At 42.9% G+C, this 24,940-nt stretch overlaps 11 non-coding genes and 3 pseudogenes across 11 annotated transcripts; all 14 read left to right on the top strand.

The window, feature by feature from the left end:
• Positions 1-619: 619 nt before the first annotated feature.
• Positions 620-810, top strand: LOC143770937 (U2 spliceosomal RNA). The gene has a single exon (XR_013214840.1). It is a non-coding gene; the product is annotated as a U2 spliceosomal RNA (small nuclear RNA).
• Positions 811-3,562: 2,752 nt separating this feature from the next.
• On the top strand, positions 3,563-3,733 carry LOC143770712 (U2 spliceosomal RNA; annotated as a pseudogene).
• A 963-nt stretch (positions 3,734-4,696) lies between these two features.
• LOC143770936 (U2 spliceosomal RNA) lies at positions 4,697-4,887 on the top strand. Its single transcript, XR_013214839.1, has one exon. It is a non-coding gene; the product is annotated as a U2 spliceosomal RNA (small nuclear RNA).
• A 963-nt stretch (positions 4,888-5,850) lies between these two features.
• Positions 5,851-6,041, top strand: LOC143770935 (U2 spliceosomal RNA). The gene has a single exon (XR_013214838.1). It is a non-coding gene; the product is annotated as a U2 spliceosomal RNA (small nuclear RNA).
• A 963-nt stretch (positions 6,042-7,004) lies between these two features.
• Positions 7,005-7,195, top strand: LOC143770934 (U2 spliceosomal RNA). Its single transcript, XR_013214837.1, has one exon. It is a non-coding gene; the product is annotated as a U2 spliceosomal RNA (small nuclear RNA).
• Positions 7,196-8,158: 963 nt separating this feature from the next.
• LOC143770933 (U2 spliceosomal RNA) lies at positions 8,159-8,349 on the top strand. The gene has a single exon (XR_013214836.1). It is a non-coding gene; the product is annotated as a U2 spliceosomal RNA (small nuclear RNA).
• Positions 8,350-9,312: 963 nt separating this feature from the next.
• Positions 9,313-9,503, top strand: LOC143770932 (U2 spliceosomal RNA). Its single transcript, XR_013214835.1, has one exon. It is a non-coding gene; the product is annotated as a U2 spliceosomal RNA (small nuclear RNA).
• Positions 9,504-10,466: 963 nt separating this feature from the next.
• LOC143770827 (U2 spliceosomal RNA) lies at positions 10,467-10,609 on the top strand (annotated as a pseudogene).
• Positions 10,610-11,738: 1,129 nt separating this feature from the next.
• Positions 11,739-11,927, top strand: LOC143771320 (U2 spliceosomal RNA). Its single transcript, XR_013215080.1, has one exon. It is a non-coding gene; the product is annotated as a U2 spliceosomal RNA (small nuclear RNA).
• A 963-nt stretch (positions 11,928-12,890) lies between these two features.
• On the top strand, positions 12,891-13,081 carry LOC143770931 (U2 spliceosomal RNA). Its single transcript, XR_013214834.1, has one exon. It is a non-coding gene; the product is annotated as a U2 spliceosomal RNA (small nuclear RNA).
• A 963-nt stretch (positions 13,082-14,044) lies between these two features.
• Positions 14,045-14,235, top strand: LOC143770930 (U2 spliceosomal RNA). The gene has a single exon (XR_013214833.1). It is a non-coding gene; the product is annotated as a U2 spliceosomal RNA (small nuclear RNA).
• Positions 14,236-20,174: 5,939 nt separating this feature from the next.
• On the top strand, positions 20,175-20,391 carry LOC143771353 (U2 spliceosomal RNA; annotated as a pseudogene).
• A 959-nt stretch (positions 20,392-21,350) lies between these two features.
• LOC143770929 (U2 spliceosomal RNA) lies at positions 21,351-21,541 on the top strand. The gene has a single exon (XR_013214832.1). It is a non-coding gene; the product is annotated as a U2 spliceosomal RNA (small nuclear RNA).
• A 947-nt stretch (positions 21,542-22,488) lies between these two features.
• On the top strand, positions 22,489-22,679 carry LOC143770928 (U2 spliceosomal RNA). Its single transcript, XR_013214831.1, has one exon. It is a non-coding gene; the product is annotated as a U2 spliceosomal RNA (small nuclear RNA).
• Positions 22,680-24,940: the final 2,261 nt, after the last annotated feature.

The following is a 24,940-nucleotide window of genomic DNA, read 5'->3' as shown; positions in this document are numbered from 1 at the left end:
GCTGTCTGTCAGCACTTGCTATTTAAATTGAAGCATTCAATGAGTAGTTCTGCCATACATACTGCATTTCTGACCGCAGGAATTCTTTTTTGAAACATTGTCTCCCTCTTGTGGACCACCGGTTTTTCAATGCGTTGTATTATATGCATTTTTAAAAGAAAAAAAGTAAGTAAAAATGGTGCCTGTGCTGATCTTGAATAGGCTTGTCTTGTCCATCTACACCTGTGTGTGTGTGAGCATTCTAATGCTTTTCACCAACCAGGTGCGCTGCCTGCAGTAGATAGAATCTTAGCACGGAACATTCATGTGCTGTCACAATGGGGCTGGCTGGAGGGTGTGGTCAAAGTAGGCGGAGTTATGCAGATTCAAAACGCGTCGTGCACAGCTTGAACAAACACTCACACACAGACAGACAGACAGACAGACACACACACTCTCCGTCTCTCACACACAGACACACATACACAGCAGAACTGTCATTGACAGCAGAACTGTCATTGAGAAGGCCTCCCTCCAGAGTTTCTGAAAATGTCCTCCCTGCGGCAATCTTTTGCTCTGTCTCCACAATGGGTATTGGTGGTAGGCCTTGGTGCGGCCCACGGGGCGCAGCGGCTTCGGTATCGCTTCTCGGCCTTTTGGCTAAGATCAAGTGTAGTATCTGTTCTTATCAGTTTAATATCTGATACGTCCCCTATTTGGGGACCATATATTAAATGGATTTTTGGAACAGGGAGATGGAAGAAGAGCTTGCTCTGTCCACTCCACGCATTGACCCGTTATTGCAGTATCTCCGGGACCAGTGCACTCCTTCTCTGATCCAGTTTCTAAAAACAGATTGAATTGAAATCAGCGCGAGTTGTCTTTTAACCCTTTATGGGAATTGATTTCAGGGTCAAAGAAGCACTTTTCTCAGGCCAAGTGTAGCATTTTGTTTGATTTCTCCTGGCCAATTGCAACATTTTCTGCGCCTTGCCTGGCCTTGCTTTCACCTATGTCTGTCAAACATTGCATTGCATTCAATATGCAATCAATCAATCAATCAATCAATCAATCAATCAATTTGTCTTTACTGGTTGCTGCAACAGGTGTGTTAAGATTTAGGCCTTTCTTACAGTGTTGCAAATATACTGTGTCGGCTACCAAACTAGGCCCCTGCTGTCTGTCAGCACTTGCTATTTAAATTGAAGCATTCAATGAGTAGTTCTGCCATACATACTGCATTTCTGACCGCAGGAATTCTTTTTTGAAACATTGTCTCCCTCTTGTGGACCACCGGTTTTTCAATGCGTTGTATTATATGCATTTTTAAAAGAAAAAAAGTAAGTAAAAATGGTGCCTGTGCTGATCTTGAATAGGCTTGTCTTGTCCATCTACACCTGTGTGTGTGTGAGCATTCTAATGCTTTTCACCAACCAGGTGCGCTGCCTGCAGTAGATAGAATCTTAGCACGGAACATTCATGTGCTGTCACAATGGGGCTGGCTGGAGGGTGTGGTCAAAGTAGGCGGAGTTATGCAGATTCAAAACGCGTCGTGCACAGCTTGAACAAACACTCACACACAGACAGACAGACAGACAGACACACACACTCTCCGTCTCTCACACACAGACACACATACACAGCAGAACTGTCATTGACAGCAGAACTGTCATTGAGAAGGCCTCCCTCCAGAGTTTCTGAAAATGTCCTCCCTGCGGCAATCTTTTGCTCTGTCTCCACAATGGGTATTGGTGGTAGGCCTTGGTGCGGCCCACGGGGCGCAGCGGCTTCGGTATCGCTTCTCGGCCTTTTGGCTAAGATCAAGTGTAGTGGCTTGACTGTTGCTGCACTTGGTCTGGCCTAAGGTGTCTGGGGTACCCGGTTCGTCGGCCTTGGGGGATCGTTCTCACTTAATGGTGGGGACTTCACCCCCTTGCTGCTATAGGCGTCCGGCTTAGTCCCCAGACAACGAGAGGCGATCACCTACCTGACACTTCGGTGTTGAAGGGTCCTTTTGAGGAGGAGTGAAGACTTTTCGTGAGGAAAATGGCTGCAACTTCGCAGGATAGAGGATTGGAGGATGTTCCTGGATTTTCTAAAGTGCAGAATTCCATTCGGCTGTATGTGCAAGAGAACTTTCGTGTTCAGAAGGACTTCCAGTATGTGATGCGGGAAATTCTGCTGGATCTTTTTAAGGTAAAAACAGAAGATGTGTTGGCGATTATGGATTATCCTAAGAGAGGAGTGTATGACATTGTTTTTGTGGATAGAGACTTATTTGAAGATCATCTAAGAAGAATGCTTGCAACTCAGGATAAAAGAATGGAGGGAGTGAAAGTTATACCTCACTTTCCTCCTAAAGAGAAATGGGTGATAATTAAAATGTACTCTCCATTAGTAGATGAGGAGGATATAATTACTTTTTTGAAGTTTTATTGTACTTCTGTAGTGCCAAATGGGAAGATTTTCAATGAATTTGGTTTCTGGACTTCGAAGTGGAAATTTTTGGTTCGTTTTAAAGAGGATCATCAGGGGAGACTTGTGTTTCCACCAGCTAGGTTTAAGTTAGGTAATGTAAATGGAGACTTTTTTTTCAGTGGTATGCCTAAGTTTTGTAGAATTTGTGGAAGATACGGGCATGAAAAAGAAGATTGCACAGGTGGCGTATGTGGTTTTTGTAAAGGAGAAGATCATGAGTCAAAGGATTGTAAAAATCGCAGGAAGTGTAATTTGTGTCATGATATTACGCATATTTTTAAGAATTGTCCAAGTAGGAAGAAAAATCAAGAAAAGGTGGAAGTAAAAGTGACTACTGTTTCTATGGGAAAAGAGAGGAAAAGTGAAGAGAAAGTGTTGGTGCCAGAAAAAAAGGTGAAAATAAGTGAACAAAAAGTAGAGGGAAAAAAGGAGAAGCCTGAAGATAAAATAGGATCTTCATTGGATTGGGGGTTAGAGGTAGAAAGTGAGATGGAAGAAGTAGGTCAAATGGAGGAAGCTATGGAGGAAGAGCAGGTGGTAAAGTTGAAGAGAAAGGTTGGTGTGGTAGGGGTTAGTCAAATGGAGGGAGGGGGAGTACAAGTGGGAAAGGAGAAGCTAGAAGAAGAACTGAGTATAAAAAGGATTGAAGGAGAAGAAGACACTCCTTATTATAATAGATTGTTACGGAAGTTACATGAAGAAAAACGTTTGATTTACTTGGTGAATAGTGTCAAGAAAGAGTTATGTAAAGATAGTATGGGCTTTTTTAAGAAATATAATATACCAAGTTCTTTACGCACAAATACAGACTTAGCAAGTATGAGTGTAAAAATTTTGAATACTATTTCGGTTATTGCTTTTGATAATGGATACAAGTATTATACTTGAGTGTAATGTTTTTGTCTTGTTATGTTTATTTCTTTAAAACAAAAAAGAAAAATTAATAATCAAAAATTATTTAAACACGATGATGGATTTGGTCCATCATCATATGTATATAAATATGTGTGATGGTACTTGTAATCTGAGTGTAAAAAAAAAAAAAAAAAAAAAAAAAAAAAAAAAAAAAAAAAAAAAAAAAAAAAAAAAAAAAAAAAAAAAAAAAAAAAAAAAAAAAAAAAAATCTGTTCTTATCAGTTTAATATCTGATACGTCCCCTATTTGGGGACCATATATTAAATGGATTTTTGGAACAGGGAGATGGAAGAAGAGCTTGCTCTGTCCACTCCACGCATTGACCCGTTATTGCAGTATCTCCGGGACCAGTGCACTCCTTCTCTGATCCAGTTTCTAAAAACAGATTGAATTGAAATCAGCGCGAGTTGTCTTTTAACCCTTTATGGGAATTGATTTCAGGGTCAAAGAAGCACTTTTCTCAGGCCAAGTGTAGCATTTTGTTTGATTTCTCCTGGCCAATTGCAACATTTTCTGCGCCTTGCCTGGCCTTGCTTTCACCTATGTCTGTCAAACATTGCATTGCATTCAATATGCAATCAATCAATCAATCAATCAATCAATCAATCAATTTGTCTTTACTGGTTGCTGCAACAGGTGTGTTAAGATTTAGGCCTTTCTTACAGTGTTGCAAATATACTGTGTCGGCTACCAAACTAGGCCCCTGCTGTCTGTCAGCACTTGCTATTTAAATTGAAGCATTCAATGAGTAGTTCTGCCATACATACTGCATTTCTGACCGCAGGAATTCTTTTTTGAAACATTGTCTCCCTCTTGTGGACCACCGGTTTTTCAATGCGTTGTATTATATGCATTTTTAAAAGAAAAAAAGTAAGTAAAAATGGTGCCTGTGCTGATCTTGAATAGGCTTGTCTTGTCCATCTACACCTGTGTGTGTGTGAGCATTCTAATGCTTTTCACCAACCAGGTGCGCTGCCTGCAGTAGATAGAATCTTAGCACGGAACATTCATGTGCTGTCACAATGGGGCTGGCTGGAGGGTGTGGTCAAAGTAGGCGGAGTTATGCAGATTCAAAACGCGTCGTGCACAGCTTGAACAAACACTCACACACAGACAGACAGACAGACAGACACACACACTCTCCGTCTCTCACACACAGACACACATACACAGCAGAACTGTCATTGACAGCAGAACTGTCATTGAGAAGGCCTCCCTCCAGAGTTTCTGAAAATGTCCTCCCTGCGGCAATCTTTTGCTCTGTCTCCACAATGGGTATTGGTGGTAGGCCTTGGTGCGGCCCACGGGGCGCAGCGGCTTCGGTATCGCTTCTCGGCCTTTTGGCTAAGATCAAGTGTAGTATCTGTTCTTATCAGTTTAATATCTGATACGTCCCCTATTTGGGGACCATATATTAAATGGATTTTTGGAACAGGGAGATGGAAGAAGAGCTTGCTCTGTCCACTCCACGCATTGACCCGTTATTGCAGTATCTCCGGGACCAGTGCACTCCTTCTCTGATCCAGTTTCTAAAAACAGATTGAATTGAAATCAGCGCGAGTTGTCTTTTAACCCTTTATGGGAATTGATTTCAGGGTCAAAGAAGCACTTTTCTCAGGCCAAGTGTAGCATTTTGTTTGATTTCTCCTGGCCAATTGCAACATTTTCTGCGCCTTGCCTGGCCTTGCTTTCACCTATGTCTGTCAAACATTGCATTGCATTCAATATGCAATCAATCAATCAATCAATCAATCAATCAATCAATTTGTCTTTACTGGTTGCTGCAACAGGTGTGTTAAGATTTAGGCCTTTCTTACAGTGTTGCAAATATACTGTGTCGGCTACCAAACTAGGCCCCTGCTGTCTGTCAGCACTTGCTATTTAAATTGAAGCATTCAATGAGTAGTTCTGCCATACATACTGCATTTCTGACCGCAGGAATTCTTTTTTGAAACATTGTCTCCCTCTTGTGGACCACCGGTTTTTCAATGCGTTGTATTATATGCATTTTTAAAAGAAAAAAAGTAAGTAAAAATGGTGCCTGTGCTGATCTTGAATAGGCTTGTCTTGTCCATCTACACCTGTGTGTGTGTGAGCATTCTAATGCTTTTCACCAACCAGGTGCGCTGCCTGCAGTAGATAGAATCTTAGCACGGAACATTCATGTGCTGTCACAATGGGGCTGGCTGGAGGGTGTGGTCAAAGTAGGCGGAGTTATGCAGATTCAAAACGCGTCGTGCACAGCTTGAACAAACACTCACACACAGACAGACAGACAGACAGACACACACACTCTCCGTCTCTCACACACAGACACACATACACAGCAGAACTGTCATTGACAGCAGAACTGTCATTGAGAAGGCCTCCCTCCAGAGTTTCTGAAAATGTCCTCCCTGCGGCAATCTTTTGCTCTGTCTCCACAATGGGTATTGGTGGTAGGCCTTGGTGCGGCCCACGGGGCGCAGCGGCTTCGGTATCGCTTCTCGGCCTTTTGGCTAAGATCAAGTGTAGTATCTGTTCTTATCAGTTTAATATCTGATACGTCCCCTATTTGGGGACCATATATTAAATGGATTTTTGGAACAGGGAGATGGAAGAAGAGCTTGCTCTGTCCACTCCACGCATTGACCCGTTATTGCAGTATCTCCGGGACCAGTGCACTCCTTCTCTGATCCAGTTTCTAAAAACAGATTGAATTGAAATCAGCGCGAGTTGTCTTTTAACCCTTTATGGGAATTGATTTCAGGGTCAAAGAAGCACTTTTCTCAGGCCAAGTGTAGCATTTTGTTTGATTTCTCCTGGCCAATTGCAACATTTTCTGCGCCTTGCCTGGCCTTGCTTTCACCTATGTCTGTCAAACATTGCATTGCATTCAATATGCAATCAATCAATCAATCAATCAATCAATCAATCAATTTGTCTTTACTGGTTGCTGCAACAGGTGTGTTAAGATTTAGGCCTTTCTTACAGTGTTGCAAATATACTGTGTCGGCTACCAAACTAGGCCCCTGCTGTCTGTCAGCACTTGCTATTTAAATTGAAGCATTCAATGAGTAGTTCTGCCATACATACTGCATTTCTGACCGCAGGAATTCTTTTTTGAAACATTGTCTCCCTCTTGTGGACCACCGGTTTTTCAATGCGTTGTATTATATGCATTTTTAAAAGAAAAAAAGTAAGTAAAAATGGTGCCTGTGCTGATCTTGAATAGGCTTGTCTTGTCCATCTACACCTGTGTGTGTGTGAGCATTCTAATGCTTTTCACCAACCAGGTGCGCTGCCTGCAGTAGATAGAATCTTAGCACGGAACATTCATGTGCTGTCACAATGGGGCTGGCTGGAGGGTGTGGTCAAAGTAGGCGGAGTTATGCAGATTCAAAACGCGTCGTGCACAGCTTGAACAAACACTCACACACAGACAGACAGACAGACAGACACACACACTCTCCGTCTCTCACACACAGACACACATACACAGCAGAACTGTCATTGACAGCAGAACTGTCATTGAGAAGGCCTCCCTCCAGAGTTTCTGAAAATGTCCTCCCTGCGGCAATCTTTTGCTCTGTCTCCACAATGGGTATTGGTGGTAGGCCTTGGTGCGGCCCACGGGGCGCAGCGGCTTCGGTATCGCTTCTCGGCCTTTTGGCTAAGATCAAGTGTAGTATCTGTTCTTATCAGTTTAATATCTGATACGTCCCCTATTTGGGGACCATATATTAAATGGATTTTTGGAACAGGGAGATGGAAGAAGAGCTTGCTCTGTCCACTCCACGCATTGACCCGTTATTGCAGTATCTCCGGGACCAGTGCACTCCTTCTCTGATCCAGTTTCTAAAAACAGATTGAATTGAAATCAGCGCGAGTTGTCTTTTAACCCTTTATGGGAATTGATTTCAGGGTCAAAGAAGCACTTTTCTCAGGCCAAGTGTAGCATTTTGTTTGATTTCTCCTGGCCAATTGCAACATTTTCTGCGCCTTGCCTGGCCTTGCTTTCACCTATGTCTGTCAAACATTGCATTGCATTCAATATGCAATCAATCAATCAATCAATCAATCAATCAATCAATTTGTCTTTACTGGTTGCTGCAACAGGTGTGTTAAGATTTAGGCCTTTCTTACAGTGTTGCAAATATACTGTGTCGGCTACCAAACTAGGCCCCTGCTGTCTGTCAGCACTTGCTATTTAAATTGAAGCATTCAATGAGTAGTTCTGCCATACATACTGCATTTCTGACCGCAGGAATTCTTTTTTGAAACATTGTCTCCCTCTTGTGGACCACCGGTTTTTCAATGCGTTGTATTATATGCATTTTTAAAAGAAAAAAAGTAAGTAAAAATGGTGCCTGTGCTGATCTTGAATAGGCTTGTCTTGTCCATCTACACCTGTGTGTGTGTGAGCATTCTAATGCTTTTCACCAACCAGGTGCGCTGCCTGCAGTAGATAGAATCTTAGCACGGAACATTCATGTGCTGTCACAATGGGGCTGGCTGGAGGGTGTGGTCAAAGTAGGCGGAGTTATGCAGATTCAAAACGCGTCGTGCACAGCTTGAACAAACACTCACACACAGACAGACAGACAGACAGACACACACACTCTCCGTCTCTCACACACAGACACACATACACAGCAGAACTGTCATTGACAGCAGAACTGTCATTGAGAAGGCCTCCCTCCAGAGTTTCTGAAAATGTCCTCCCTGCGGCAATCTTTTGCTCTGTCTCCACAATGGGTATTGGTGGTAGGCCTTGGTGCGGCCCACGGGGCGCAGCGGCTTCGGTATCGCTTCTCGGCCTTTTGGCTAAGATCAAGTGTAGTATCTGTTCTTATCAGTTTAATATCTGATACGTCCCCTATTTGGGGACCATATATTAAATGGATTTTTGGAACAGGGAGATGGAAGAAGAGCTTGCTCTGTCCACTCCACGCATTGACCCGTTATTGCAGTATCTCCGGGACCAGTGCACTCCTTCTCTGATCCAGTTTCTAAAAACAGATTGAATTGAAATCAGCGCGAGTTGTCTTTTAACCCTTTATGGGAATTGATTTCAGGGTCAAAGAAGCACTTTTCTCAGGCCAAGTGTAGCATTTTGTTTGATTTCTCCTGGCCAATTGCAACATTTTCTGCGCCTTGCCTGGCCTTGCTTTCACCTATGTCTGTCAAACATTGCATTGCATTCAATATGCAATCAATCAATCAATCAATCAATCAATCAATCAATTTGTCTTTACTGGTTGCTGCAACAGGTGTGTTAAGATTTAGGCCTTTCTTACAGTGTTGCAAATATACTGTGTCGGCTACCAAACTAGGCCCCTGCTGTCTGTCAGCACTTGCTATTTAAATTGAAGCATTCAATGAGTAGTTCTGCCATACATACTGCATTTCTGACCGCAGGAATTCTTTTTTGAAACATTGTCTCCCTCTTGTGGACCACCGGTTTTTCAATGCGTTGTATTATATGCATTTTTAAAAGAAAAAAAGTAAGTAAAAATGGTGCCTGTGCTGATCTTGAATAGGCTTGTCTTGTCCATCTACACCTGTGTGTGTGTGAGCATTCTAATGCTTTTCACCAACCAGGTGCGCTGCCTGCAGTAGATAGAATCTTAGCACGGAACATTCATGTGCTGTCACAATGGGGCTGGCTGGAGGGTGTGGTCAAAGTAGGCGGAGTTATGCAGATTCAAAACGCGTCGTGCACAGCTTGAACAAACACTCACACACAGACAGACAGACAGACAGACACACACACTCTCCGTCTCTCACACACAGACACACATACACAGCAGAACTGTCATTGACAGCAGAACTGTCATTGAGAAGGCCTCCCTCCAGAGTTTCTGAAAATGTCCTCCCTGCGGCAATCTTTTGCTCTGTCTCCACAATGGGTATTGGTGGTAGGCCTTGGTGCGGCCCACGGGGCGCAGCGGCTTCGGTATCGCTTCTCGGCCTTTTGGCTAAGATCAAGTGTAGTATCTGTTCTTATCAGTTTAATATCTGATACGTCCCCTATTTGGGGACCATATATTAAATGGATTTTTGGAACAGGGAGATGGAAGAAGAGCTTGCTCTGTCCACTCCACGCATTGACCCGTTATTGCAGTATCTCCGGGACCAGTGCACTCCTTCTCTGATCCAGTTTCTAAAAACAGATTGAATTGAAATCAGCGCGAGTTGTCTTTTAACCCTTTATGGGAATTGATTTCAGGGTCAAAGAAGCACTTTTCTCAGGCCAAGTGTAGCATTTTGTTTGATTTCTCCTGGCCAATTGCAACATTTTCTGCGCCTTGCCTGGCCTTGCTTTCACCTATGTCTGTCAAACATTGCATTGCATTCAATATGCAATCAATCAATCAATCAATCAATCAATCAATCAATTTGTCTTTACTGGTTGCTGCAACAGGTGTGTTAAGATTTAGGCCTTTCTTACAGTGTTGCAAATATACTGTGTCGGCTACCAAACTAGGCCCCTGCTGTCTGTCAGCACTTGCTATTTAAATTGAAGCATTCAATGAGTAGTTCTGCCATACATACTGCATTTCTGACCGCAGGAATTCTTTTTTGAAACATTGTCTCCCTCTTGTGGACCACCGGTTTTTCAATGCGTTGTATTATATGCATTTTTAAAAGAAAAAAAGTAAGTAAAAATGGTGCCTGTGCTGATCTTGAATAGGCTTGTCTTGTCCATCTACACCTGTGTGTGTGTGAGCATTCTAATGCTTTTCACCAACCAGGTGCGCTGCCTGCAGTAGATAGAATCTTAGCACGGAACATTCATGTGCTGTCACAATGGGGCTGGCTGGAGGGTGTGGTCAAAGTAGGCGGAGTTATGCAGATTCAAAACGCGTCGTGCACAGCTTGAACAAACACTCACACACAGACAGACAGACAGACAGACACACACACTCTCCGTCTCTCACACACAGACACACATACACAGCAGAACTGTCATTGACAGCAGAACTGTCATTGAGAAGGCCTCCCTCCAGAGTTTCTGAAAATGTCCTCCCTGCGGCAATCTTTTGCTCTGTCTCCACAATGGGTATTGGTGGTAGGCCTTGGTGCGGCCCACGGGGCGCAGCGGCTTCGGTATCGCTTCTCGGCCTTTTGGCTAAGATCAAGTGTAGTGGCTTATGGTTGCTGCACTTGGTCTGGTCTAAGGTGCCCAGGGTACCCGGCTCCTTGGCCTGGGGGGATCGCTGCATTTAACAGTGTGGCTTCACCCCCCTGCTGCTATTGGGGAGTCGGATTAGTCCCTGGGCAACGAGAGGCGATCACCCCTGTCACCACACATAGCTGTGGGGGGCAGTCATAAGGACTTTTAAGATGGGCCTTTTCAAGAAGAAGAATTGTTTGAGATTTTTCGTTAAGAAGTTATCGTTGGATGGTCTTTTGGACGAGCAGAAGATTTTGGACTTATTGGAGAAGTATGGATCGGTTGGAAGAATGGATATTTTGTGCATGCAGGAAATTAAGGTGAAAAGAATCTTTGATATTACTTTAAAGTCTGAAGATAAGTGTTTTTGTTTTCTGGATAATTGGAGAGAAGAATTTTCGGATAGTTTCAGTGTGAAGGCGTTATTTTTGGGAGAACCAAAGAAATTGATTGTTCAGATGGATGATCCTTATGTGGAAATGAGAGAGGTATTGGATTTTTTGAAAAGTGGCTTCAGGATGGTGAGTTTTCACAAGGACTATATTAATAGAATTGGAGTTTGGAACGGTAAGAGAAGATTTCTATGGTGGAAGAGTGAAAATGAAGAGATAAAGACGGGAAAAATAATGGTGAATGGAAAGGTTGGTTTTTTGTATGTAGAGGAATTTAAGGAAAAGTTGGAGGAAAATATATTTGATGGAGGAAAAATGGAAATGTCTGTGAAGGAAATGGTGGGAGATGATAGTGTAGAAAATGTGAGGAAAAAGTTGGAAGAAAAGGAGGTAAAAATGGTAATGGATTTGAAGGACCCTAAAAAGGTTAAGAAGGCGGACTTAGAAAGGAAGAAAGAGGAAAAAATGAAGATGGAACAAAGTGTGGAAAATGTGAGCTTAGAGAAGGAAGAGGTAGTGAGAAATTTGATGTTTTCTGATTTTGAAAGCTTGGAAGACTTTATATTTAAAGACACTAGAGCTGATTTAGAGTTAAAAGAGAATGCTTGGAAAAAGACGAAGAAAAAGGAGAAAAGGAAAATGTAGTTAATTTTTGTAATGAAGTTTGGTGGTAATGTGTTTTCTTGAGAAACTATAGTTGTTTTGTTTTATGTTCTTATTGTTTGTAATTTGTTTTTGTAGATATATTTATTTTAATAAGAAATGGTTTCAAGATGATGAGTCGAACTCATGTTTAATATCGTTTAATACGATGAATTTTATTTTTGAGTTATGGCACTGATGAAACCTCATCTGTTCTTATCAGTTTAATATCTGATACGTCCCCTATTTGGGGACCATATATTAAATGGATTTTTGGAACAGGGAGATGGAAGAAGAGCTTGCTCTGTCCACTCCACGCATTGACCCGTTATTGCAGTATCTCCGGGACCAGTGCACTCCTTCTCTGATCCAGTTTCTAAAAACAGATTGAATTGAAATCAGCGCGAGTTGTCTTTTAACCCTTTATGGGAATTGATTTCAGGGTCAAAGAAGCACTTTTCTCAGGCCAAGTGTAGCATTTTGTTTGATTTCTCCTGGCCAATTGCAACATTTTCTGCGCCTTGCCTGGCCTTGCTTTCACCTATGTCTGTCAAACATTGCATTGCATTCAATATGCAATCAATCAATCAATCAATCAATCAATCAATCAATTTGTCTTTACTGGTTGCTGCAACAGGTGTGTTAAGATTTAGGCCTTTCTTACAGTGTTGCAAATATACTGTGTCGGCTACCAAACTAGGCCCCTGCTGTCTGTCAGCACTTGCTATTTAAATTGAAGCATTCAATGAGTAGTTCTGCCATACATACTGCATTTCTGACCGCAGGAATTCTTTTTTGAAACATTGTCTCCCTCTTGTGGACCACCGGTTTTTCAATGCGTTGTATTATATGCATTTTTAAAAGAAAAAAAGTAAGTAAAAATGGTGCCTGTGCTGATCTTGAATAGGCTTGTCTTGTCCATCTACACCTGTGTGTGTGTGAGCATTCTAATGCTTTTCACCAACCAGGTGCGCTGCCTGCAGTAGATAGAATCTTAGCACGGAACATTCATGTGCTGTCACAATGGGGCTGGCTGGAGGGTGTGGTCAAAGTAGGCGGAGTTATGCAGATTCAAAACGCGTCGTGCACAGCTTGAACAAACACTCACACACAGACAGACAGACAGACAGACACACACACTCTCCGTCTCTCACACACAGACACACATACACAGCAGAACTGTCATTGACAGCAGAACTGTCATTGAGAAGGCCTCCCTCCAGAGTTTCTGAAAATGTCCTCCCTGCGGCAATCTTTTGCTCTGTCTCCACAATGGGTATTGGTGGTAGGCCTTGGTGCGGCCCACGGGGCGCAGCGGCTTCGGTATCGCTTCTCGGCCTTTTGGCTAAGATCAAGTGTAGTATCTGTTCTTATCAGTTTAATATCTGATACGTCCCCTATTTGGGGACCATATATTAAATGGATTTTTGGAACAGGGAGATGGAAGAAGAGCTTGCTCTGTCCACTCCACGCATTGACCCGTTATTGCAGTATCTCCGGGACCAGTGCACTCCTTCTCTGATCCAGTTTCTAAAAACAGATTGAATTGAAATCAGCGCGAGTTGTCTTTTAACCCTTTATGGGAATTGATTTCAGGGTCAAAGAAGCACTTTTCTCAGGCCAAGTGTAGCATTTTGTTTGATTTCTCCTGGCCAATTGCAACATTTTCTGCGCCTTGCCTGGCCTTGCTTTCACCTATGTCTGTCAAACATTGCATTGCATTCAATATGCAATCAATCAATCAATCAATCAATCAATCAATCAATTTGTCTTTACTGGTTGCTGCAACAGGTGTGTTAAGATTTAGGCCTTTCTTACAGTGTTGCAAATATACTGTGTCGGCTACCAAACTAGGCCCCTGCTGTCTGTCAGCACTTGCTATTTAAATTGAAGCATTCAATGAGTAGTTCTGCCATACATACTGCATTTCTGACCGCAGGAATTCTTTTTTGAAACATTGTCTCCCTCTTGTGGACCACCGGTTTTTCAATGCGTTGTATTATATGCATTTTTAAAAGAAAAAAAGTAAGTAAAAATGGTGCCTGTGCTGATCTTGAATAGGCTTGTCTTGTCCATCTACACCTGTGTGTGTGTGAGCATTCTAATGCTTTTCACCAACCAGGTGCGCTGCCTGCAGTAGATAGAATCTTAGCACGGAACATTCATGTGCTGTCACAATGGGGCTGGCTGGAGGGTGTGGTCAAAGTAGGCGGAGTTATGCAGATTCAAAACGCGTCGTGCACAGCTTGAACAAACACTCACACACAGACAGACAGACAGACAGACACACACACTCTCCGTCTCTCACACACAGACACACATACACAGCAGAACTGTCATTGACAGCAGAACTGTCATTGAGAAGGCCTCCCTCCAGAGTTTCTGAAAATGTCCTCCCTGCGGCAATCTTTTGCTCTGTCTCCACAATGGGTATTGGTGGTAGGCCTTGGTGCGGCCCACGGGGCGCAGCGGCTTCGGTATCGCTTCTCGGCCTTTTGGCTAAGATCAAGTGTAGTATCTGTTCTTATCAGTTTAATATCTGATACGTCCCCTATTTGGGGACCATATATTAAATGGATTTTTGGAACAGGGAGATGGAAGAAGAGCTTGCTCTGTCCACTCCACGCATTGACCCGTTATTGCAGTATCTCCGGGACCAGTGCACTCCTTCTCTGATCCAGTTTCTAAAAACAGATTGAATTGAAATCAGCGCGAGTTGTCTTTTAACCCTTTATGGGAATTGATTTCAGGGTCAAAGAAGCACTTTTCTCAGGCCAAGTGTAGCATTTTGTTTGATTTCTCCTGGCCAATTGCAACATTTTCTGCGCCTTGCCTGGCCTTGCTTTCACCTATGTCTGTCAAACATTGCATTGCATTCAATATGCAATCAATCAATCAATCAATCAATCAATCAATCAATTTGTCTTTACTGGTTGCTGCAACAGGTGTGTTAAGATTTAGGCCTTTCTTACAGTGTTGCAAATATACTGTGTCGGCTACCAAACTAGGCCCCTGCTGTCTGTCAGCACTTGCTATTTAAATTGAAGCATTCAATGAGTAGTTCTGCCATACATACTGCATTTCTGACCGCAGGAATTCTTTTTTGAAACATTGTCTCCCTCTTGTGGACCACCGGTTTTTCAATGCGTTGTATTATATGCATTTTTAAAAGAAAAAAAGTAAGTAAAAATGGTGCCTGTGCTGATCTTGAATAGGCTTGTCTTGTCCATCTACACCTGTGTGTGTGTGAGCATTCTAATGCTTTTCACCAACCAGGTGCGCTGCCTGCAGTAGATAGAATCTTAGCACGGAACATTCATGTGCTGTCACAATGGGGCTGGCTGGAGGGTGTGGTCAAAGTAGGCGGAGTTATGCAGATTCAAAACGCGTCGTGCACAGCTTGAACAAACACTCACACACAGACAGACAGACAGACAGACACACACACTCTCCGTCTCTCACACACAGACACACATACACAGCAGAACTGTCATTGACAGCAGAACTGTCATTGAGAAGGCCTCCCTCCAGAGTTTCTGAAAATGTCCTCCCTGCGGCAATCTTTTGCTCTGTCTCCACAATGGGTATTGGTGGTAGGCCTTGGTGCGGCCCACGGGGCGCAGCGGCTTCGGTATCGCTTCTCGGCCTTTTGGCTCAGATCAAGTGTCTGTCCAGGAGGTTCCTTGAGTGCTTTCCCTCGGCCTTCCGGCATCGCCACTTTGGTGGCTTAAGCCGGATGCTGCTATAGGGGGAGAGTGAGGAGGAAACGGGAAGGCGATCCCTGAAGCCGTTGACGATGGGAGTCAAGCTTCTCTTTGCTGGGACCGGGGATGCCCGGGTCAAGAATGGTTTCCGCATCGAAGTCTCTGAGGAGAAGAAGGACCATTTTTCGCTTTCCTACTTGGTTAACGCCATCTTCTACGAAATCTTGAGGATCCCGAAGTCTGAGATCATCTGCCTACAGGAATTTCGGAAATTGCGGAGGTATGTGCTTGTTCTTTCCTCCATGTCTGCTTGTCAGAACCTCTTCAAAGCTTTGAAAGTTCTTTCGGATCACCCTCAGCTGGACGGACTTACGTTCACGGTGCTGTATTCTAAAGGGGATATTCCCTTGGTGGTCTTTATGCATAATCCTTTCACCCCTTTGGATAGTATCGTTGCATTCCTGAGAAGACACTGCATTTATGTGCAATTTTCCCATAAAGTTCTAAATGAAGAAGGTCTCTGGACTGGGAAATATAAGTTCTTTGTGAGGTTTGGGGTCGACCCTAGTGGTCCGGGAGGCATTCATTATCCCCCCTTAAACTTTACAATTGGGAGAGACTCTGGCTTTTTGTTTTTCCCTGAGGCACCATTATACTGCAGGAGATGCAACAGGTTTGGTCATGTCCAGGAGTGCTGCGGGGAACTGCCGACCTGCAGAAAGTGCAACAGAGCCGGACATATGGCGAAGGATTGTTCCAACCAGGTGATATGTGATGTATGTGGGGAGGAGGGTCATGTTCTTCGGGATTGTAAGGCCAAAGTCAGGCCTAGGTCCTTCTCTGAAGTGGCCCAAAGTAGGCCTGCTGTCCCGGTTGCTGATGTTGTTTCACAGGTAGAAGCCACAGAACTCGGTGAGGTGACAGAGCTACCTGAGATCGAGGACTACCAGGAGGATGTCCAGGCCCTGGTGGAATCTCCGGGCCCTGCTTTGCCAGGTATGGAAGTTTCGGAAGTGGATGTGGACCTCCCTCATCAGTCTGAAGTCTGTGGTGAGGGAGAGATGGATGTGGCCCTATCTAAGTCCCCTGCATTTTCCTGGAGTGATACTGTCATTGAGGTAGCCGAGGCTCGTGGACAAGGTGACTTTTCTTCCATTAGGTCCTCTGAGGATGATGATGCTTCAGGGGTTTCCTGTAAAAAACCTAGAAGAGAGGTTTCATCCATTAATGAGGGGGAGCTCAGTCCTGTAAGTGATCGGGTGTATCCTCATCCTGTGTTTTCTCCGGACGCCCCTTACCTTGGAATCCCGGAGGATGCCAACTCCTTCGGGGTGCTCACTCATCTGGATGATAATGGTTGAGTTAGAGGTGTTGACTGAAGGTTAGGGTTTTCTGTTATGCCTTGCCAATCTGGTTGGGACATTGTGTCCCTTAATGTAAGGCAAATCAGATCCAAGAACAGGAGAGCAACTGTTTTGGACTACTTGAAACATTTAGGAGCTGATGTATATTGCCTTCAAGAGTGTGGTATTGTGGATGCTCCTAATGATAATGACTGGCCTTATGGACAGCATGTCTGGTCGGGGTCTAGCATTAATAAAAATGATGGGGTGGGAATATTAGTGGGTAATAAAGAAATTGTAATAGATAGTTATACGGTGGTGGAGGTGGGACGTTGTTTAATTGTGTTTTTGAGTTACAGGGGGTGGCGGGTAAGAATTATTAATTTATATTGCCCTACAGGAAAGGAGGAGCGGCTTGCTCTACTTGAAAAATTATGTTTTTTTCTTCCAGGAAAATTTCCCTCTATTTTTGTTGGTGATGTTAATTGTGTCACAGAAGGTAATTGTGATATTACGGGAAAGAAATTGTCCCATTTAATTTCTGACTTTTCTTTTCTAGACGCAGCAATTATTAAGTTTGGCATGCCACCACCGCCGACGTATCATGCTGACCGTGGTGAGATCGAATCTAGAATTGATTTGATGTTATTTTCTAAAAATATGGTGTGTTCAGATTTTTCGCAACATAAGGTTCCTTTTTCGGATCACGAATGTTTAAGGGGTGTGTTTAGTGCAAATGGTGACCTAGCATATGGGGGTGGGTTATGGAAGTTGAATGTGAGTTTGCTAGAGGATGCGGAAGTAATGAGTGAATTTAAAATAAAGTATAGGAGATGGTGTATGCGTAAGAAGGACTTTGAATGTGTGCTTGATTGGTGGGAGTGGGTGAAAGTACGTTTTAAATTTTTTTTCAAAAAATGGGGCTATAGAAAAGCTGCCAGATATAGAAAAAGGTTTAATGACCTCAACAGGCGAATTGATTGGCTGAGAAAGTGTGTTGCAAGTGGTGTGGATTTATCTGATCAGCTTACGGATGCTAAGAATGAGTTAAAACGTGTGATTGATGAGAAAGGGAAAGAAATTATTTTCCGTACCAAAGTTGAGCATTTTGAGGAAAATGAAAAGTGTACAAGGTTCTTTTTCAAAAAGATGAGTGGTAGGAAGACTGATATGTCTGTGATTGTGGATGAGAGTGGATCTACTTCTACAGGAGAGGATGTACTGAAAGAAGTGAAAAAGTTTTACAGTAAGTTGTATGATGAGAAATGGATTGACTCCGGGCTTGTTCTTGAAGTGCTAAGTAATGTGGAGAAGAAACTCGATTTTGAGGAGCGTGACATTTTATGTGAAGAAGTGATTATGGATGAGGTAAAGAATGTGGTATGGAGTGCAAAAAAGAACAAAACTCCTGGGAAGGATGGAATACCGGTAGAATTATATGTGAAAGCATGGGAGATTTTGGGAGCAGATTTGACTGAAGTATGTAAGTATATGTGGGAGCATGGTAGATTGTGTGACTCAATGAAAGAAGGTGTGGTTGTTCTTGTGTATAAAAAAGGTGATAAGAAGCGTTTAGAGAATTGGAGGCCCATAACTTTGCTTAACTCAGATTATAAAATCTACAGTAAGTTATTGGCAAACCGTATGCGTGTTGTGGTTGGAAGTGTAGTAGATGATGATCAAGTATGTGCTGTGCCTGGGAGAAGTATGAGTGATAACTTGTTATTATTGAGGGATATGATTGGGGATTGTAGGGACAGGAAGCAGAAATGTATGGTTTTAGCTATTGATTTTGAGAAGGCCTTTGATAGGGTTTCACACGTGTTTTTGTTTAAAGTTTTAGATAAGATGGGATTTCCTAGGGAATTTGTGAATAGCGTAAGGTCGTTGTATGATTGTGTGTCTAGTGAGTTTCTAGTTAATGGTTGGTTGTGTGAGAAAGTGAAGATCATGTCAGGTGTTAGGCAGGGATGCCCAATGTCCCCTATATTGTTTATATGTGTAATTGAACCATTGTTATGTTTGATAAGACGTGAGAAAGTGATGAGAGGATTGTTAGTGCCTGGGAGTGGGGGTAAGCAAGTGAAAGTGTTAGGGTATATGGATGACGTGGTGGTTGTGAGTGAGAGTATTGCTTCTTTAAGTAGAGTTAAGTTGCTTTTGGATTTTTTCTGTGGTGCGTCTGGTTTTAGGGTGAATTGGAATAAATGCAGTTTTAAATGCTTTGGGGATAATAGTATTTGTATGGATGGTGTAAAATGTGAAGAGGGTGCGATTAAGATTCTGGGTGTTTTATTTAATGATGACTTAAAAGGGAAGGAGAGTTGGGAGGAGTGTGGTATGCGGGTCGAGCGAAAATTGAATTTTTGGCGTATGAGAGATTTGACTCTGCGTGGTAAAGTTTTGATTATAAAGGCTGTGATTCTCCCCATTTTACTTTATGTGGCGATGGTTTTTCCTTCCTCTTTCAGGGAAATTAAAAGAGTGGAGAAGTTGGTTTTTACTTTTCTGTGGAGTAGTAAGATGGAGAAGTTGAAAAGGGAAAGCCTTTATAAGGCTTGTCAGCATGGTGGATTGGCCTTCCCTAATATTGAGATTTTTTTAGGTCTTAATTATATTAAAGCAATTGTTGTTTTGTTGGGTAAAGGGAATAAAGGGGCGTATATGGTGAAATATTCTGCTGGTTGGATGCTGTATGGTTTATGTTGGAGGAAGAGAGACGCGAGTGTCCCAGTGGCTTTTAAGTGCCCTATTTGGTATGAGGTGATTGAGAAGTTTGTGAGGAAGCATGATTTGTTGAGTGTGCCGATGAATGAGTTCAGGGAAACTAAGAAGGTGGCAAAAAGAATCAACGTAAATGAGGTTGAGTGTGATATAGTTGGGTTGAGAGGGAATGAGGTTTCTGATGCTTGGAAAAAGTTAGATACGTACGGGATGTCAAATAAGCAGAAGGATGTGGTATGGATGTGTTTGCATAATATTTTACCTGTGAGAGATGTGCAGAAGAGAAGAGAGTTGATTAGAACCGATGTGTGTCCAAGAGTGGGATGTGGGGGTTGTGAGACTGTGAGGCATGTTATGTGGGATTGTGACTTTGCTTACAGTGTATGGAAGTGTGTGGGTGGATTGTGTAAAAGTTTGGCTGGTGTGAATTTCATTGATTGGCGTGTGGCGATGTTTGGTATCGGTGCTTGTAGCCGGGTAAAGGATAGGGTGTTGTGGTTAATTATGGTGTGCGTGATGGAGAGCTTGTGGGATGTAAGGAATCTTGGTTTGTTTAGGAGGAAATCTTTATCTGTGAATGAGTGTGTCAGATTAATTCTTTCTAGGTTGTACCTAATATACAAGTTGGACAGCAGAGGCGGTGGTGGTACAGATGCCGAGGGTATTTGGAAGTTTAAGAAGTGGCATTACCTTATCAAATATCAGTAAGGTCTTGTTGTGTAACTAATTTTCTGAATTTATGCAGGATGTTAACTGTGTATATTTTTGTTACATTTTTGCTGAATAAATAGAACCATGATGATGATATGTTTTACTTAGCAAACTTTTGAGTGGTATCATACTGTTTGCTATAAAACTAACCTGAATGGTTAAAAAAAAAAAAAAAAAAAAAAAAAAAAAAATCTGTTCTTATCAGTTTAATATCTGATACGTCCCCTATTTGGGGACCATATATTAAATGGATTTTTGGAACAGGGAGATGGAAGAAGAGCTTGCTCTGTCCACTCCACGCATTGACCCGTTATTGCAGTATCTCCGGGACCAGTGCACTCCTTCTCTGATCCAGTTTCTAAAAACAGATTGAATTGAAATCAGCGCGAGTTGTCTTTTAACCCTTTATGGGAATTGATTTCAGGGTCAAAGAAGCACTTTTCTCAGGCCAAGTGTAGCATTTTGTTTGATTTCTCCTGGCCAATTGCAACATTTTCTGCGCCTTGCCTGGCCTTGCTTTCACCTATGTCTGTCAAACATTGCATTGCATTCAATATGCAATCAATCAATCAATCAATCAATCAATCAATTTGTCTTTACTGGTTGCTGCAACAGGTGTGTTAAGATTTAGGCCTTTCTTACAGTGTTGCAAATATACTGTGTCGGCTACCAAACTAGGCCCCTGCTGTCTGTCAGCACTTGCTATTTAAATTGAAGCATTCAATGAGTAGTTCTGCCATACATACTGCATTTCTGACCGCAGGAATTCTTTTTTGAAACATTGTCTCCCTCTTGTGGACCACCGGTTTTTCAATGCGTTGTATTATATGCATTTTTAAAAGAAAAAAAGTAAGTAAAAATGGTGCCTGTGCTGATCTTGAATAGGCTTGTCTTGTCCATCTACACCTGTGTGTGTGTGAGCATTCTAATGCTTTTCACCAACCAGGTGCGCTGCCTGCAGTAGATAGAATCTTAGCACGGAACATTCATGTGCTGTCACAATGGGGCTGGCTGGAGGGTGTGGTCAAAGTAGGCGGAGTTATGCAGATTCAAAACGCGTCGTGCACAGCTTGAACAAACACTCACACACAGACAGACAGACAGACAGACACACACACTCTCCGTCTCTCACACACAGACACACATACACAGCAGAACTGTCATTGACAGCAGAACTGTCATTGAGAAGGCCTCCCTCCAGAGTTTCTGAAAATGTCCTCCCTGCGGCAATCTTTTGCTCTGTCTCCACAATGGGTATTGGTGGTAGGCCTTGGTGCGGCCCACGGGGCGCAGCGGCTTCGGTATCGCTTCTCGGCCTTTTGGCTAAGATCAAGTGTAGTATCTGTTCTTATCAGTTTAATATCTGATACGTCCCCTATTTGGGGACCATATATTAAATGGATTTTTGGAACAGGGAGATGGAAGAAGAGCTTGCTCTGTCCACTCCACGCATTGACCCGTTATTGCAGTATCTCCGGGACCAGTGCACTCCTTCTCTGATCCAGTTTCTAAAAACAGATTGAATTGAAATCAGCGCGAGTTGTCTTTTAACCCTTTATGGGAATTGATTTCAGGGTCAAAGAAGCACTTTTCTCAGGCCAAGTGTAGCATTTTGTTTGATTTCTCCTGGCCAATTGCAACATTTTCTGCGCCTTGCCTGGCCTTGCTTTCACCTATGTCTGTCAAACATTGCATTGCATTCAATATGCAATCAATCAATCAATCAATTTGTCTTTACTGGTTGCTGCAACAGGTGTGTTAAGATTTAGGCCTTTCTTACAGTGTTGCAAATATACTGTGTCGGCTACCAAACTAGGCCCCTGCTGTCTGTCAGCACTTGCTATTTAAATTGAAGCATTCAATGAGTAGTTCTGCCATACATACTGCATTTCTGACCGCAGGAATTCTTTTTTGAAACATTGTCTCCCTCTTGTGGACCACCGGTTTTTCAATGCGTTGTATTATATGCATTTTTAAAAGAAAAAAAGTAAGTAAAAATGGTGCCTGTGCTGATCTTGAATAGGCTTGTCTTGTCCATCTACACCTGTGTGTGTGTGAGCATTCTAATGCTTTTCACCAACCAGGTGCGCTGCCTGCAGTAGATAGAATCTTAGCACGGAACATTCATGTGCTGTCACAATGGGGCTGGCTGGAGGGTGTGGTCAAAGTAGGCGGAGTTATGCAGATTCAAAACGCGTCGTGCACAGCTTGAACAAACACTCACACACAGACAGACAGACAGACAGACACACACACTCTCCGTCTCTCACACACAGACACACATACACAGCAGAACTGTCATTGACAGCAGAACTGTCATTGAGAAGGCCTCCCTCCAGAGTTTCTGAAAATGTCCTCCCTGCGGCAATCTTTTGCTCTGTCTCCACAATGGGTATTGGTGGTAGGCCTTGGTGCGGCCCACGGGGCGCAGCGGCTTCGGTATCGCTTCTCGGCCTTTTGGCTAAGATCAAGTGTAGTATCTGTTCTTATCAGTTTAATATCTGATACGTCCCCTATTTGGGGACCATATATTAAATGGATTTTTGGAACAGGGAGATGGAAGAAGAGCTTGCTCTGTCCACTCCACGCATTGACCCGTTATTGCAGTATCTCCGGGACCAGTGCACTCCTTCTCTGATCCAGTTTCTAAAAACAGATTGAATTGAAATCAGCGCGAGTTGTCTTTTAACCCTTTATGGGAATTGATTTCAGGGTCAAAGAAGCACTTTTCTCAGGCCAAGTGTAGCATTTTGTTTGATTTCTCCTGGCCAATTGCAACATTTTCTGCGCCTTGCCTGGCCTTGCTTTCACCTATGTCTGTCAAACATTGCATTGCATTCAATATGCAATCAATCAATCAATCAATCAATCAATCAATCAATTTGTCTTTACTGGTTGCTGCAACAGGTGTGTTAAGATTTAGGCCTTTCTTACAGTGTTGCAAATATACTGTGTCGGCTACCAAACTAGGCCCCTGCTGTCTGTCAGCACTTGCTATTTAAATTGAAGCATTCAATGAGTAGTTCTGCCATACATACTGCATTTCTGACCGCAGGAATTCTTTTTTGAAACATTGTCTCCCTCTTGTGGACCACCGGTTTTTCAATGCGTTGTATTATATGCATTTTTAAAAGAAAAAAAGTAAGTAAAAATGGTGCCTGTGCTGATCTTGAATAGGCTTGTCTTGTCCATCTACACCTGTGTGTGTGTGAGCATTCTAATGCTTTTCACCAACCAGGTGCGCTGCCTGCAGTAGATAGAATCTTAGCACGGAACATTCATGTGCTGTCACAATGGGGCTGGCTGGAGGGTGTGGTCAAAGTAGGCGGAGTTATGCAGATTCAAAACGCGTCGTGCACAGCTTGAACAAACACTCACACACAGACAGACAGACAGACAGACACACACACTCTCCGTCTCTCACACACAGACACACATACACAGCAGAACTGTCATTGACAGCAGAACTGTCATTGAGAAGGCCTCCCTCCAGAGTTTCTGAAAATGTCCTCCCTGCGGCAATCTTTTGCTCTGTCTCCACAATGGGTATTGGTGGTAGGCCTTGGTGCGGCCCACGGGGCGCAGCGGCTTCGGTATCGCTTCTCGGCCTTTTGGCTAAGATCAAGTGTAGTGGCTTGATTGTTGCTGCACTTGGTCTGGCCTGAGGTGCCCAGGGTACCCGACTCCTTGGCCTGGGGGGATCGTTGCATTTAACAGTGTGACTTCACCCCCCTGCTGCTATTGGGGAGTCGGCTTAGTCCCTGGGCAACGAGAGGCGATCACTTACCTGACACCTTTGGTGTTGAAGGGTTGTTTTTTGCGGAATACGTGGAGTACGTTTCAGGTGGAAGATGACTACGGGAGAAGAGACGAACTATGTGCCGGAGTTTGCCAAGGTCCGGAATACGATACGTTTGGTGGTTCGTGAGGATTATCGTGAAGAGAAGGACTTTCAGTTTGTGATGAAAGAGGTCATTTTGGATCTGTTCAAGGTAAAGAATGAAGATGTTATAGCTGTTATGGACTACCCCAAGAGGGGTGTGTATGATATTGTCTTTCAGGATAAATTCAGATACGAGGAGTATCTAAGAAGGATGACAGCAGATAAAGATGAAAGACTGGAAGGGATAAATGTGATTCCACATTTCCCAGTAAAGGAGAAATTAGTTATTATAAAGATGTATTCACCTTTGGTGGAAGAAGAGGATATTATTACCTTTTTGTCTTATTTTTGTAAATCAGTTGTGCCAAAGGGTAAGATTTTTAATGAGTTTGGCTTTTGGACATCCAAGTGGAGATTTTTGGTTAATTTTAAAATGGATAGTCAGGGGGAGTTGTTTTATCCCCCAGCAAGATTCAAGATTGGGAGCATTAATGGAGATTTTTTCTTTAATGGTTTACCTATTTGTTGTAAGATTTGTGGGCGATATGGTCATGATAAAGATTCGTGTCCTGTTGATGTTTGTGGCTTCTGTAAGAGGTCAGATCACGTCTCAAAAGACTGTAAGAATCGAATGAGATGTAATTTGTGTTTTGATTCAACGCATGTGTTTAAGAATTGTCCAAAAAGAAAGAAGGCAAAGGACACTATGGCAAAGAAACACCCAGATGGGGAAAGTAAAAAGAAGCCTGACATTGTGGAAGAACCAAAAAATGGGCAGTCAGAAGAGAGTGGTATAAGGAGAGAAAAACAGGTGCGAGAGGTGAGATTAAATGTAAGTACGAGTGGTACAGAGGAGAAGGGAAAAGGGGGAAAGAAAGTACAATGGGGTGACACAGAAGAAGAGCTGTATGGTGAAAAGGGTAAAGAGTTGGATAAGGAAGAGCAAGTTGTAAAGATGATGGATTGTGAATCAGAGGTAGAAAGTAATAAGGAAGGGTTTAGCCAAATGG

This window comes from Ranitomeya variabilis, chromosome 4, assembly GCF_051348905.1.
Source record: "Ranitomeya variabilis isolate aRanVar5 chromosome 4, aRanVar5.hap1, whole genome shotgun sequence".
Classification (NCBI taxonomy): Eukaryota; Metazoa; Chordata; class Amphibia; order Anura; family Dendrobatidae; genus Ranitomeya; species Ranitomeya variabilis.
The sequence above is the reverse complement of the archived record's forward strand: the minus strand, read 5'-3'. Positions and strand labels throughout refer to the sequence as shown.